Source organism: Pecten maximus, chromosome 19, assembly GCF_902652985.1.
Source record: "Pecten maximus chromosome 19, xPecMax1.1, whole genome shotgun sequence".
NCBI lineage: Eukaryota > Metazoa > Mollusca > Bivalvia > Pectinida > Pectinidae > Pecten > Pecten maximus.
In genome coordinates this window covers 9,094,044-9,107,798 of record NC_047033.1, presented here as the reverse complement: position 1 = coordinate 9,107,798, position 13,755 = coordinate 9,094,044, and positions in this window count along the sequence as shown.

The window sequence follows — 13,755 nt, the reverse complement described above, 5'->3', positions numbered from 1 at the left end:
TCGTCCTTCTAGGACTCGTCAGTGTTGTTAGGGACATCATACGACTGTTTTCACCTTCTAGGACCAGTAATGCTAACGTCCTACATGGTCGATACATGTACACATATATTGACATAAGGTTTGACATGTAAATAATTAGCAAACGTAATAATGATGGATTACCTGCCTTAATTAGTACCATTTTTTGCTCCGCTAGGCTGCGCTCATGAAAATTGTATTTCCGAAAGGAGACTAGCGGAGAGTAGAAAAACTATGGCAGATAATCAAGTATAACGTAATCATGAATACAATAGGATCCGTGTTATTTGCCGATTCTGCAGTATCGCATTGCAAAACATCATTACTAACAACCATTTACGTGCTGTCGGACTGTTCCGGGTACACTCAATGCTACAAGTATACTACCCTATGATACTACCAATTGCATTTTGACATGAACACGCCTGTTACACAATATTTAACATGCAATTTAGATATAACCGGTATTGTACAATGCTAACACGGTTTTGAACAATACGACGATCAATGTCTGAAGTAGTCTTGTGTGCCAAAGAAAATGTTATCAACAAATGTACGTTGTATAATGGAGGAACTACAACAGTGCCACCGAATGCAAACAGGTAAATTCTTCTAAGGGTAATGAAAAAAGAATCATGCTTAACTTCACCTTTTCCTCCGCTATGGCATCATAAAATTAGACAATATTTCATGTTGCCCTAACGGGCGACATTCTATTGATCTGTCACCCAAATTGTATTCATATCGACTGTATACTACCATTTGGTAACAGTTCAATGCTTAAATATATTATACAATACAATATACAATACAATATGCAATACAATTCAATACACAATACATTTAACAATATACAATATAATATAGAATACAATATACAATGCGAAATACAATACAATATGCAATACAATGTATAATACAATATACAATACAATAAATAAACAATACACAATACAATATATACAATACAATATAAAATACATAAAGGATATCTAACGGTGTCTTCAGTAACACCAAATATATTTCACGAGTGGGGCTAATATTTTGATATTTTTCACGAGTGCGCAGCACGAGTGGAAAATATCAAAATATTAGCCACACGAGTTAGATATTCTGTTCATTATATTTTTTATCAACGAAAAACCTACCCCGTATGCTAACTAGGCCTACAGTTCCCTAAAAAAAGTAGTCCCCCCTGTCCAGGTGCTGACATACATGTCGGGCTTTCTGATTGGTCAATTATTTTGGTATTTTCTAATCATTAATTTGATTGGTCAAATCAGCAAAAGTGATATTTTTCACACTAGTGAAAAATATCAATTTTATAGAAAGAATTATTTTTTTATATTTCACTGGTAAAAATGTTATAAAATACAATATATATTACAATACAATAGTCACTGACGTCATCAAGTTCAAATACCGGAACAGCCGAAATTTCCAGAAGGAATAGTATAGTCCCCGATGACGTTATTAATAGCAAGCACATAAGATCGTTTTTGCAGAAATGCTTAACACGATAACATTAAAAATCCAGCATTTATAAAAAAAATCTTGTGAAAAATCGGCAGTATCGACATGGTTTCCGGTTGTGTATGCATGCTGAATTATATTTATGTTGTTATTCACTGATGTCAAAGGTCTACCTTACCCCAAAATCGAGCCCCTGTGAAGTTGAACATCGTCTGCTAAGTTAGCGATTCTGATGCTATGGGTTAGACTGGAATCGGTTTCGAGAGAAATATTCTTGGAATCGTTTTCAACTACTGTCAAGACGACTTTCATTTAAAATTTAATAGCTGATATTTCTCCAAAAATAACGTAAATCCAGTCGATAGAAACATAAGTGTTTCCGAGGAATCGAGTCTGTCCTGTGCAATACCCGTTCAATGCCGCATCACTTCTAAATGTTAACCGTATATCATTGCGCCGAAAAACGGCTTTATTTTTAAATGATCAGAAATTATGCAATTGTTAACAATTTGACGATAACTACAAACGTATATGAAATATAATATAACGCCAAATGTTCAAAATCCATTTTATGTGATTGCGATTAATAACGACATGAGGGACTATATTATTCCGTCTAGAAATATCGGCTGTTCCGGTTTTTGAACTTGATGACGTCAGAGATAGAGGAAGCGGCAAATTTAACGCGTCTTAAGTTACAGTAAATACAAAAAATATGAATGTAAATATAAGCATTGAGCTGTTACCAAATGGTAGCATACAGTCGATATGAATAAAATTTGGGTGACAGATAAATAGAACGTTAGGGCGACATGAAATATTTATGTCACCCAAATTGTAATTATATCGACCGTATACTACCATTTGGTAACAGTTCAATGCTTAAATAAAACACGATCCGATACGGTACGATGTACAATACAGTATCCAATACAATATGATATGCAGTACACAATATACAATACAATACACACTATACAATATACATTATACAATACTAAATATAATAGATACAATATATAATACAATACAATATACAATAACAATACAATATACAATAACAATACAATATCCAATACATCACAATACAATAGGATACATGTACAATATTTACATTATTGATTTATTAGATATCTATCATAAATGGTTGCAGTGACTTTTAATTTTTGTAATTAACAGAAAGTGTTAGTTTTGTAATATACTCATAGAAAATATAACGTTTTATATCATTTTCTCATAGTGTTTTTAACCATATAGTCCCTTTAAGTATTATTTTTGAGAAATATAGCATAAGTTGCATAATACTATAGAACTGCACCATACAACTTTTCGTCCTTCCAGGATTCGATAGTGATGTTAAGTCACTACTTGTATATATCTAGAAAATAATTGAGGAAAAGAAAAGAAAAGAATAAAATAGACATTAAATCTAGGAGGGTTTGTATCATATTGTTAAACCAATTTCGTCTTTTTGCATTTTGAAATTGCTTCTGGTAAGCATTTATAGAATAGTCCGTACGCCTACTATATCAACAAGGTGTAACACTTGAAAAGTCGGAAGGGGGTTATGTGAACTTCGATTTATTTGGAATATAAGTTCATCCGAATAATCAAATGCATACAAACTTCAGTAATGAATCTTGATTCAGAATGATTTAAAGACCAGAAAATGGACCACAAACGGTCGTGATAGCCGACGGTGCATTGACTGTGTAACGGAAGTAGTCATAGGCTATTTATTTAGAGCGGCTTTGCAACGAGCAATCTGAATGGTCGACAGTTCTGTAAACAATATACTGACTATATATAATATGTAATTGTAGACCAATCAGAATGTCCGTTTTATAAACCGCTCTTGGATTGATAGCCTACTTCCGTTTCATAGTCGATGCATATTGTCTGATCCTTGGTGTTACGCCTTGTTGATATAGGAGTAGAGGCTAATATTATTTACACTTTTGTATATTAATACTGACCAGACACAGACGCCTGTGGTCTAAATGAATCACAATGACGTTGTAGAAGAATCTATGTAGCTATCATTGCAAATTTGGAGCAAGTGATTTGTCTACTTGTAGACCATATATGTTAAGATATGATAATCGGTTCTTCTGTTAGAAAGAACTGTGGCGTATGTATATACGTACATATATATATATAAGTAAGAATGTCATTTGATGTAGTGACCGTACTATAAATAAATTTATGGAAGAAAACTACTACGGAGATGTAGAGGTGGTCAACTGTTCAAAGTCCTCAGGCAGGTCTGCAACAGAACTGGCATTGCCGAAGTTACATGTACGTGTACACAATTTGGGAACCGGTTCGATCTGGTTAACCTCACGAGGATATTAAACTACAGCTGATCAACAACATTATCGGAAGTGATCTACTATGTAATACAATATATTTTACAATCAGCAGTTGTTTAACAACGGTATATAATACGTATTTGATAGACGTCTTCCAGTATGTACACAAATCATACAATGCCGACGGGGCATTATTCAGCAAGGGGAGACAACTGCACGTTTGTCATGATAAAACAACATTAATCCGAAGATCGCTGTATTTTATTATTCAGGAAGTGTCACTTTACTTTCTCTTAAGCATACATTGATATCCCTACAGACGAATCAGCAACACAACCCAACGTCAATATTTCTACTGGAGTCCATAGAAAAGCATGTTGTCTTTGTAATGAACTTTGAATGCCGTGTATCGGTTTGTGTTTTCCGTCGCTGTTGTCGGGTACTCAGGTAGCGACTCGACAAGAGTGATAAGCAAATACAAGCATGTCTGCTATGTCAACATTGGTCGTAATTTTATTGTGAATGTCGACCATAGCCCGCCGTGGCGCCCCCTATCGGTATAGATTTTCCTTGTGACATTCTAAATACGTTTAGAAATGGTTTGTATTCAGTGTTATGAAGAGTCGCCGTGTAAAAGAGGTCTGCTTATCGACCAAAGACCCCACCTACATCTACAGACGAAATAATCGATACTCGATACGGTATAACTGGCATCTGTGGTTCCAAGTACAGTTACCTGGTAATGGTATATATTAAAATACTGATTATATTACCAAATGCAACCGTAAGTTATTATGTGATATATATATATTGATTTATGTCGGGTATGACACCTTTATTCAGGCGACAATTACCGATTTGTTTAATACTGAATTTTATAATAACCTCGGAGTTCTATACTGTACAGCTCATTTGATATTCATACTTCAATAATGAATACATCTCTCCATTACAGGGACATACACACGATAAACAAGAGCCATTATTATATTTAAAGGAGTTTCACAACATATACCTTGCCTAAGTGTCATGAGTGTTTCCTAACTTAAAGGGACATTCCTTCGTTTGAATAAAGTCTATGTCGCCAAAATGAAACTTAAAAGAAAATGTGTATTTTTGCCAAGTAGTTGAAGTTATAATCTTTAAATTGATACGACAGTTTTACTCTCAAGGGAAACAAAAGTGCTTCAAGCTTCAAATCATAAAAAATTCTTAATTTGACCCAAAGTATCACTTATTACCGCAAAGGCAGACGGTATTTGTGTACGAAACATCATTTTTTGGTACATTTAGGCGTTACTTTCCATTACTGGTAGACACAAAAACTAATATAATCCTATTTATCACTAGCCCTCCACCACTGGGTTGCGAGTTCGAAACCTACGTGGGGGAGTTGCCAGGTACTGACCGTAGGCCGGTGGTTTTTCTCCGGGTACTCCAGCTTTCCTCCACCTCCAAAACCTGACACGTCCTTAAATGACTCTGGCTGTTAATAGGACGTTAAACAAAAACAAACCAAACAAACCAAAGTTTCCTTTTTTGTTTTGTTAAACGTCTTCACGGAAGCTTTGGTCATATGAGGAGCAATGTTTCCGACGGAACCAAATCATATAATCCACATTTGGGCAAAGATTTTATCAAAAGAAATTTTGCACGTATTTGATGTTCGAACGAAAGAATGCCCCTTTAAAGAAATTCCTTAGCTTGTATTTCCAATGGGAAAGCATTACAGAATACAAGGAAAGTTCCTTAACTAAGATTTCACCCTAGAATCTGTGATGCATTCCAGTTAAAAAGCTGAATAAAAAAAAAACAGTGAATTTCCTGAAGTTAAAGGATATTGATGAAACTTTTGGGAAAAGTGAAAGAATAGTGGCTAAGTTTGGGAGAAATCTGACGGCAAATCTTTGTAAGGAGAAAATATTCACTGTTTGGCATATACCGGGGTATTCTCTTCTAATATTCATAATAGAGCTATCTTACAGAAAACTGGCGACCTTCCTTCCAGGAAAAAAAGTCTGGTGGTCTAGACCCTAGATAATTACCATATGTTCATATCCAGTAATTGGTCTCAAGTCCCTCTGGAGCAAGCTAAATGCTTTTCTACTCTCTTTGTATTAGAAAATGTTATCTGTGATATCTATGGAAAGTTCATTAGCAGAGATAGCACAAAAATGCAAAAGCGCATCATGAATTATTCCTATATAATAATAATTATTTGCCATATCGATGGAAACACATATTTAAAATACCACATCCACCGAAATTGACATAGATTCGGATAAAACAGTTAATTAATTGATATAAAAACAAAGAATAACTCTCCCATCAACTTCAGTTCTCTTAACTTAATTTGATTGCAATGCATATGAATTCCCTCGTTTACAAGAACTCCGACAGACCGTGCAATTTTATGTCGGAAAACTGCATTAAAAGCGACCAACCTTTGCATACCAATACGTGCCAACCCATGGAAATACACATTCTCATATATGTATAAACGTTGATTAGAAATATGCAGGGAGAACATTTTCATCCTTGTGGAAAGTGGTTTGAAACCGTTCAAAACATGTTTCTGTTAAATTATTCACAAGTACTCAATGGGTTTATTTAATTGCTTTTCTGGGATTCCATTGTTAGAATTGGAATGTCTCTAGATTAAGGAATGCAGGCAGGTAACGACGTCTACCTGTAAGCCTTCCTAACCATTATGCAGATTGTATGCCTTTATAGAAAAGAGAACAGTTTCACGTGACTGTTGAAGTTTTTGCAGCTTATTTCCATTTGTAAGCAACTCCGCGGTGTTCTTGTTATCAATTGAAAAGTTTCTGCATCGACCATCTGGACATCTCAGTTATCATAGAAAAACAGTGTCATTTAAGCCATGCTAACATAGCTTCACTTTTCCACTCCTCAGACCCACGCATTAACATTCTGATTCAATTTTGACTTCCTCTATTGGGCTCAGCCCAAATGCATCCAGATGGTTCACCAAAAGATGCTGCAGACCATTTTATCAAAGTATGTTGGTCTTGTGGAAGGACACAGGGCTACGAGACCGAAGGGTCGCTAGTTCGAGTACCGGAACGGGTGTTGTATCGTATCCTTGAACAAGGCACTTTACTCCGTTGTGTTCCAGTCAGATCAGCTTAAAATGAAAGCGTGGTAGGGCGGTGCTAGAAATGTCGCGCGAAAGCATTTATCGCCAAAAATGGCAGATTCGGTTGTATGCTCCCCAGGAAGTTTGAAAAAAAGAGCTTAGTGTAATATAGCGCTATATAAATCTCCAAATCATTATTATTATTATTATATATCCAAACAGAAAAAGAAAGTTTTAGACTTCTCTCCTTTTACCACGAGTATTAGCTCCGCCACTCCATTCTATAGGAGACATACCCTCCGTTGATCCATCATTAAGTCCCCTTCACGCAATAACGTTGCAGACCAAAATTGGTCAAATAATACAGGAGAGAAAAAATACTTTCAAGCTTGCCTATTTAGTCTTCCCCATCTGTCGCCTGAGTAACCATGGAGAAGGGCTCGTCAGTTGTAAGTACTTGTCTCTCATCCTTTTGTCATCTTGGACAAAAATATGTTAAAATCACAGTATTCCCATTCACCCTCGCCCATTTATGCAATATCTTGTCACATTCAAATCAAATATCCGCAAGATCAAATTTGATAAATTCTATCAGCCTACTCCCTTTTTGTGCCCTTACGCTCAGTATCCAGGTTAGCAAGCAGTCTCCCAGTTTATAGAAAATCAAATTACCTTCATCTATAAATGTCCTAGACAAAATTTGATGAAAATTCAATCTACAATTCAAGACAAATAGGCATTGAGGAAAATGTATTTCTTTCAATGCACAAAACTGAAATCCTCCCCTTCTCACCCAAGATTGCTACAAACTCTACGAGAGAGAAACATTGAAGCAATCCAGTATGGTTTCCTGTAAGACCTCGTCTCTCAGGCCCTAGACTCACCATTTTTAGAAAATTGGTTACCCTTCCCCCCAAAAAGCTTCTGACAAATTTAAGGCAGAATGCCTTCAATTCCATCAGAAAAAGGATTTAAAAGCTATTCCAGTTCCCTTCCCTACCGGATGCTTCCGACTATACACGAAGAATTTTATAAATAAAACCGTATATTTCCCCTATTATGATAAGATGTTCACAATTGTAGGACAACCCGTTTGTTAATTCAATTCACCTATTGATGCAATAGACCCAATCAGGGAGCAGTTATTACTAAAATTGGTTTGTCTCACAGCAACCAGGGTCATATAAGGATAAATGGCAAGACACTTACAGCCAAGGTTATATGGGGACGGATGTCAGGGGGACACCAACAGTCAGGATCATAAGAGGACCGATGTCAAGGAGACACTTACAGCCAGGGTCATATGAGGACGGATACACAGACAGCTAGGACAGACAGACAGACAGACAGACAGACAGAGAGAATTGAAATGAAAAGGCAGAATGAAATAAAAATTCCAATGTCCCTTTAAGCGCAAGACAGTTTCAGGGTGAAGTAATCCTACATATGAAGTCGACCCATTGCCCCACGTAGTGACTTTATCTAGACATGGATGTGGTAAGTTGCATGTAAATGAAAACACATCGCAATTTGCCAGCAAAGAGGCAAACTATTGAATGATCTTATCAAGTCCTGTCATCTCTTTCCAATGATTTATTAATAGACACATAATGTGCTGGATAGTTACGGTCCATGAATAAGTTATACAAAACAGTCATCTTCACCTAATCAATAGAAAAGCCAAAATTACTTAAGCATTTCCGAATGGATATCTCTTCACGATTGCTGACTGTCTCTTCTGACTGTTGTTAGTAAAGGTTTATTTCTTTGACTTAAATAAACGTTATTGTTCTAAACATACATTGAAATATAGTTAATTTTTCGTTGTTTCCATCCGTCCTTCATCTGTTTTGTCCGGGCTCTATCTTCTACACTACTTGTTACTGGTACTACATACTTGCTGTATGGGCAACTTTGGTGAGTCGGTGTGTCGTGCAGCAAATACCTGACCTACATTTTCACCTTCGACCTTCATCAAAGATAATGTTTGACCGGGCTCTTTCTTCTATACTGCTTGTCATATGAACTTCATACTTTGGGCATGGGTTCTCCTTGATAAGACAGTTTGTCATTTATCAAAAGACGGTCAATCTGACCTACTTTTCACCTTTGACCCACATCAAATGAAAAGGTTACATTGGGTATGGATTTATCTTATTTATGACGAATTTTATCCAATAACTACGCCCGTTTCACAACTGATATGACACGTCATAACCCTCATGACCCTGTGCTATTGATTTCCAAATATCTGATGGAATTGTTTTTACCATAGCTTGTTCTTTTTATATCTATATCGTCTGTCAATTTAAAGCATCAACATGGATTTATCGCTGGCCAACATTAGCGTCACATTTGGGAACATTTAACATCACTGTAAACATAATGGCATACCTTCCATGTCCAGTAAATGAACGATTATTGAATCTACCAGTGAATAGTAAAATATTCATATGGCGATCGACGTTTTTGAATATTTGCGAGGAGTGATATATTAATAAAACACAAAAAGCAGTGATTGACAAGCTAATATATAATACTTTTTAAGAATTACATTATTTACAAATATATTACTATAGACATTACATTCATCTAAAATATATAGGGAACTTCTCTTCATTACCGACTATATTTTGTCGCTTAGTCCTTCTTACACCTGAGTACATTCACCACAAAAGACGATATAGTTCTGGGTTGGAAGAACCACTTCTGTACTCTAGCAATTCGTTTTCATTGTGATCGACTATTCATGGAGACCTCGAAAGGTAATGCCTCCAGGACGCAAGGCTCAGTTCGTCTCTATTTCAAATGTCCTTAAAACAATTCAAGTCTATCATCATGAAGCTTAACAACGCTGGGGGGTGGAAGTGTGTATCCCGATTATAGCCCGAGCTCGCGTCCCGAACCCGCGCTTCAGTTATTTTCTATTTTCTCTTCAGCGGCTGAATTGATTTAAGTCATTTTTTCTACAACAATTCTAGTTGCTGTTTTTCAGCTAATTTACCCTTAGTACGGGCTCGTTTAAACAATGCGAGTCTAGTGATCGTCACCGTGGTTATAAAAGGCACGATTTGACATGAAGTCACTTGAAAATTACATCAAAATTCATATTTTGAAACCAGCACGTTTTTTCTTGTTGTGTGTGAAAATAAATATCACAAAAATAAAATGCAAATCTCGAATAATTAGCAAAAACCATAAATAGTCAAGCTTGAGTGCGGGATACACCAAATCAGCACCTGAATACTGAACATCGTCGTTTTCTAATTTTAAAATACATTTCAGATTTTTCCTGGAACGGATAGCTGAAAAACAACAAACAACCAGAATTGTTGAGCAAAAAAGACATTTATCGATTCAGCAGTTCAGGAGAAAAAACCGAAAAAACTAAAGCGCAAGCTCGGAAACTGACCTCGGGTTTTGCTCGTGATAGATAATTTCGATCGAACCCTAAATAACAAGAACAAGCCGGATGTTAATTGTATTACAGCCGAACACCTGAAAGAAGGGGACCACTGCTTGTTGAATACGCTACTTTGCACATAAAAAGCATTTTAAAAGTAAGGCATTTCCTAGACATTTATAAGGAGTGAATCCTCCCACCATCGATCGTAAATAAGGGGAAAGATGTCGGCCTTCCAGTAAGCTACCAGGGCATTACTGTAAGAATTGTCATTAGTAGTAATTTGGAGGAGAATTCAAATTTAAAGTCGTCCGAACCATCAACTCTTTACACGTTTTACGAAGGACCCTTCCCCTAAACATGATGCTCTTGTGGTATCTGGATGTATTAACGACGCTATGGATACAGATGTTCCTCTTGAACTTGCCACACTAGTCAAAGAAAAGGACTTCGAAGTGGTTAAGCATAACGGGTTATTCAGGAAGCTCTACCAATCAGGTCTTAGACTGGATGCATGAAGGATATGCAGACATGCGCACCCACTAGTTGTAGACGACATCGCTTTGATGGCTAACGATCCAGCATATCTTTAAGCTTCCTTAGATATTGTTTACAATTGTACCTAAAAAGACCCCTCCACATCTAGAAGAGCGGCATCAGGGTCATGCAGGCTGATAGGTGACAACATTGAAGGACGTATTCAAACAGGTAGAAGAGTAATGTCTCAGGGATGCAGGCTTATACTGTATAAACGGCGTCAATCCCCGAATCTCATACATATGCGACCTTCATCCGGCCTAGAGTCATTTAAAACTCGAAACAGTTCTCCTCTCAAACCATCAATGCCTGCATAACCTATACGCTATAACAATGGATAATTTCATCGACGCGAATGTACTGAACCTCCTTGGTAACATAATTCGTCAAATGCGTACCATTGAACACGAGATAGCAGTCAGATAGTTGACCATCAAAGATGAAGGAAGCTATATTAGGTCTGTTGCGAAAACAAGCTACCTTAATCGTTTGATCTCCTCGACACTCCGCTTTAGAATCTGCACATGAAGACACAGTCAGGAAATCCATAAGTCGCTAGAATTACCAGAAAGTGCAGCATTACTGTCTGTGTAGACCGCACAGAAATATATAATGTACAATGTGATAAATGTAAATAGTTGTTAAAGGAGACAAATTAAAATGGCATTCACAACGAGAATGTATACAAACAATACACTAGAATCTAGATTACACACAACCTACAGCGGGTTTTGTCAGTTTTTTCTGGACTTTCGGTGTGGTGACTTATCTCCGTCCCGTCAACTTTATTTCCTTTTGGAATCGAGCTCAATTTCTAGTTGAACATTACACAGACTGTCGAGGAGATCAAACGCTTAAGGTAGCTTGTTTTCGCAACAAACCGTTGCTCGTTTTGGCAACAGACCTAATATAGCTTCCATTCAATGTTGTCACCTATCAGCCTGCATGACCCTGATGTAAATTGTCGTTGTTTAGTGCTGTTTCATATTACTAAGTGTCATGGAGTAGAGGAAAGAAAAACACAAACTATTCGTTAATTATCAAAGATTAAGTAACATCATACCTGATCTTTGTTTTCGACTTAATCTTTTAAAACAGAATTTAAAATGATCAAATGCAAATTTAAATAGGGCATTAAACATACGTGGATGGAAATTTCCCAGACAACAAAGTGATACCGAAACTTTCAATTACACCATCATTACATTATATAAAATCTGTTTATTTCCCGTAAACCGGACTATTTATTGCGTTCTTTTCCTTTACAGTATATAACCCGTTCTTAACAAGGTTCGCCATTTTTTTTAATCAGTTGAGTTGAGTTTTTTTTCTTGTGAACAATTCCAATTAGTAGGAACTGATATATACTGTTTTGAAGAAAAAACATTATCTAATGCACTGCTAGCTCAATTGCGGAAAGAGATGTCAGTAGACATCTATTCATTACAATGCTTTGGTGGACGCTTAAGCATAAACTTATCAAATGCCCTAAAAAAGACAAAAAAGACAAAAAAGACAAAAATGCTGAGTGGGAATGTATCTCTCTTTATTTAAGTTATCTACTTCCGGTGGATAACGTCTTATTAATAAAGACAGGATGCCTACAAGCATGATTGAACACTATTCTACATCTGTATCAGGACTTATTGAAAATTTCAACTTATCTGATATGTGTGAATTTCATAACTGATCTTATTAATTAGAATTCCTTTCATTCAATATGTTACTAACCACACACAATTATTCCGTGTGTTTGGTAGTTTTAAAAAAAGACCTTATCCGCAAAACATAGTTTGACATTGAAAGTGAAGCTAAGACATTCATAAACCCATTATCTTGAGCTGCATTTTATTTAAGGGTTTCCATTCAAAGCTATATTTTGTTCATATTTCGCCCTTGTTATGTCAATTTATCGATTTTTAGTTAGACTAAAGATTTTTTTGCAATGTCGGTATTCACTGTAGTTTTGAACTATTTGCGTTTGGCCTCTTGATAATACTTAAAGATTTCCACACAGTTGATGCATGTAAACGCCCATGCAGTTGATTAATAACATAAAGTGTTGTTATGACGTTAAACACCATTCAAATAAAATGATGAAATAACCTTTTAATACTTTTTGATCCCAGCTATGGTCATCTGAGTACGGCTTCCATCTGTGTGCGAGAAGCATACGTGTGGTGAGTGTGTTTATGTTTTTTTTGTGGCTGAGGCATATTCGGGGCTTGTCTCCTTGTTTTTGCGAGCTCCTGATGACAACTAGATAGTGCTATCTCACTGTAAAATACTACTGAAGACATCACGTAGCACACAAATTCGTAATAATATAGTAACCACCAATTTCATAGAGGGCGAACGCTCAAATAAAGACAAATATGAGGCAGTGCTAGTAGGACATTTAGAAAGGAGTTCGCCAGACTCCATTATTCACACAACCATCCTCGTCTTTTAAATTGTACATTTTTATAAACAAGACCCCCCCCCCCCCCCCCCCCCCACCCTTAAAATGGTAATATATATACTATTCGGCGCATGCGCCCAGGAGGGATGTTACACACTCTTTCCTTAGATTCTTTTCCCCTAACGGAGGAAGAAGAAACAGAATGTAGTTTAGAAAGAAAGAAAGTATATGTCCCCTTAACAAGCCACCTATTTCTTATCATGCAATGGAAGCAATCAGGTATAATTCTTAATTCTTAATGATCTCCGTCATATAATTCATGCAAATATCGTTGAGCAAGTGAAAAACTATATGTTTTAGAAATGACTTTCCCGTAGAATATTTTGAATAAAGTCCCTCCATACAAAACTGTTAAGTTATGCTAAAAAAGACTTAACTTCATCAAAATAAGTTAAACAAATAAAAAAAATAATTGGTCCCAATACGGGTTTAGATACGTGCACGTAAACAT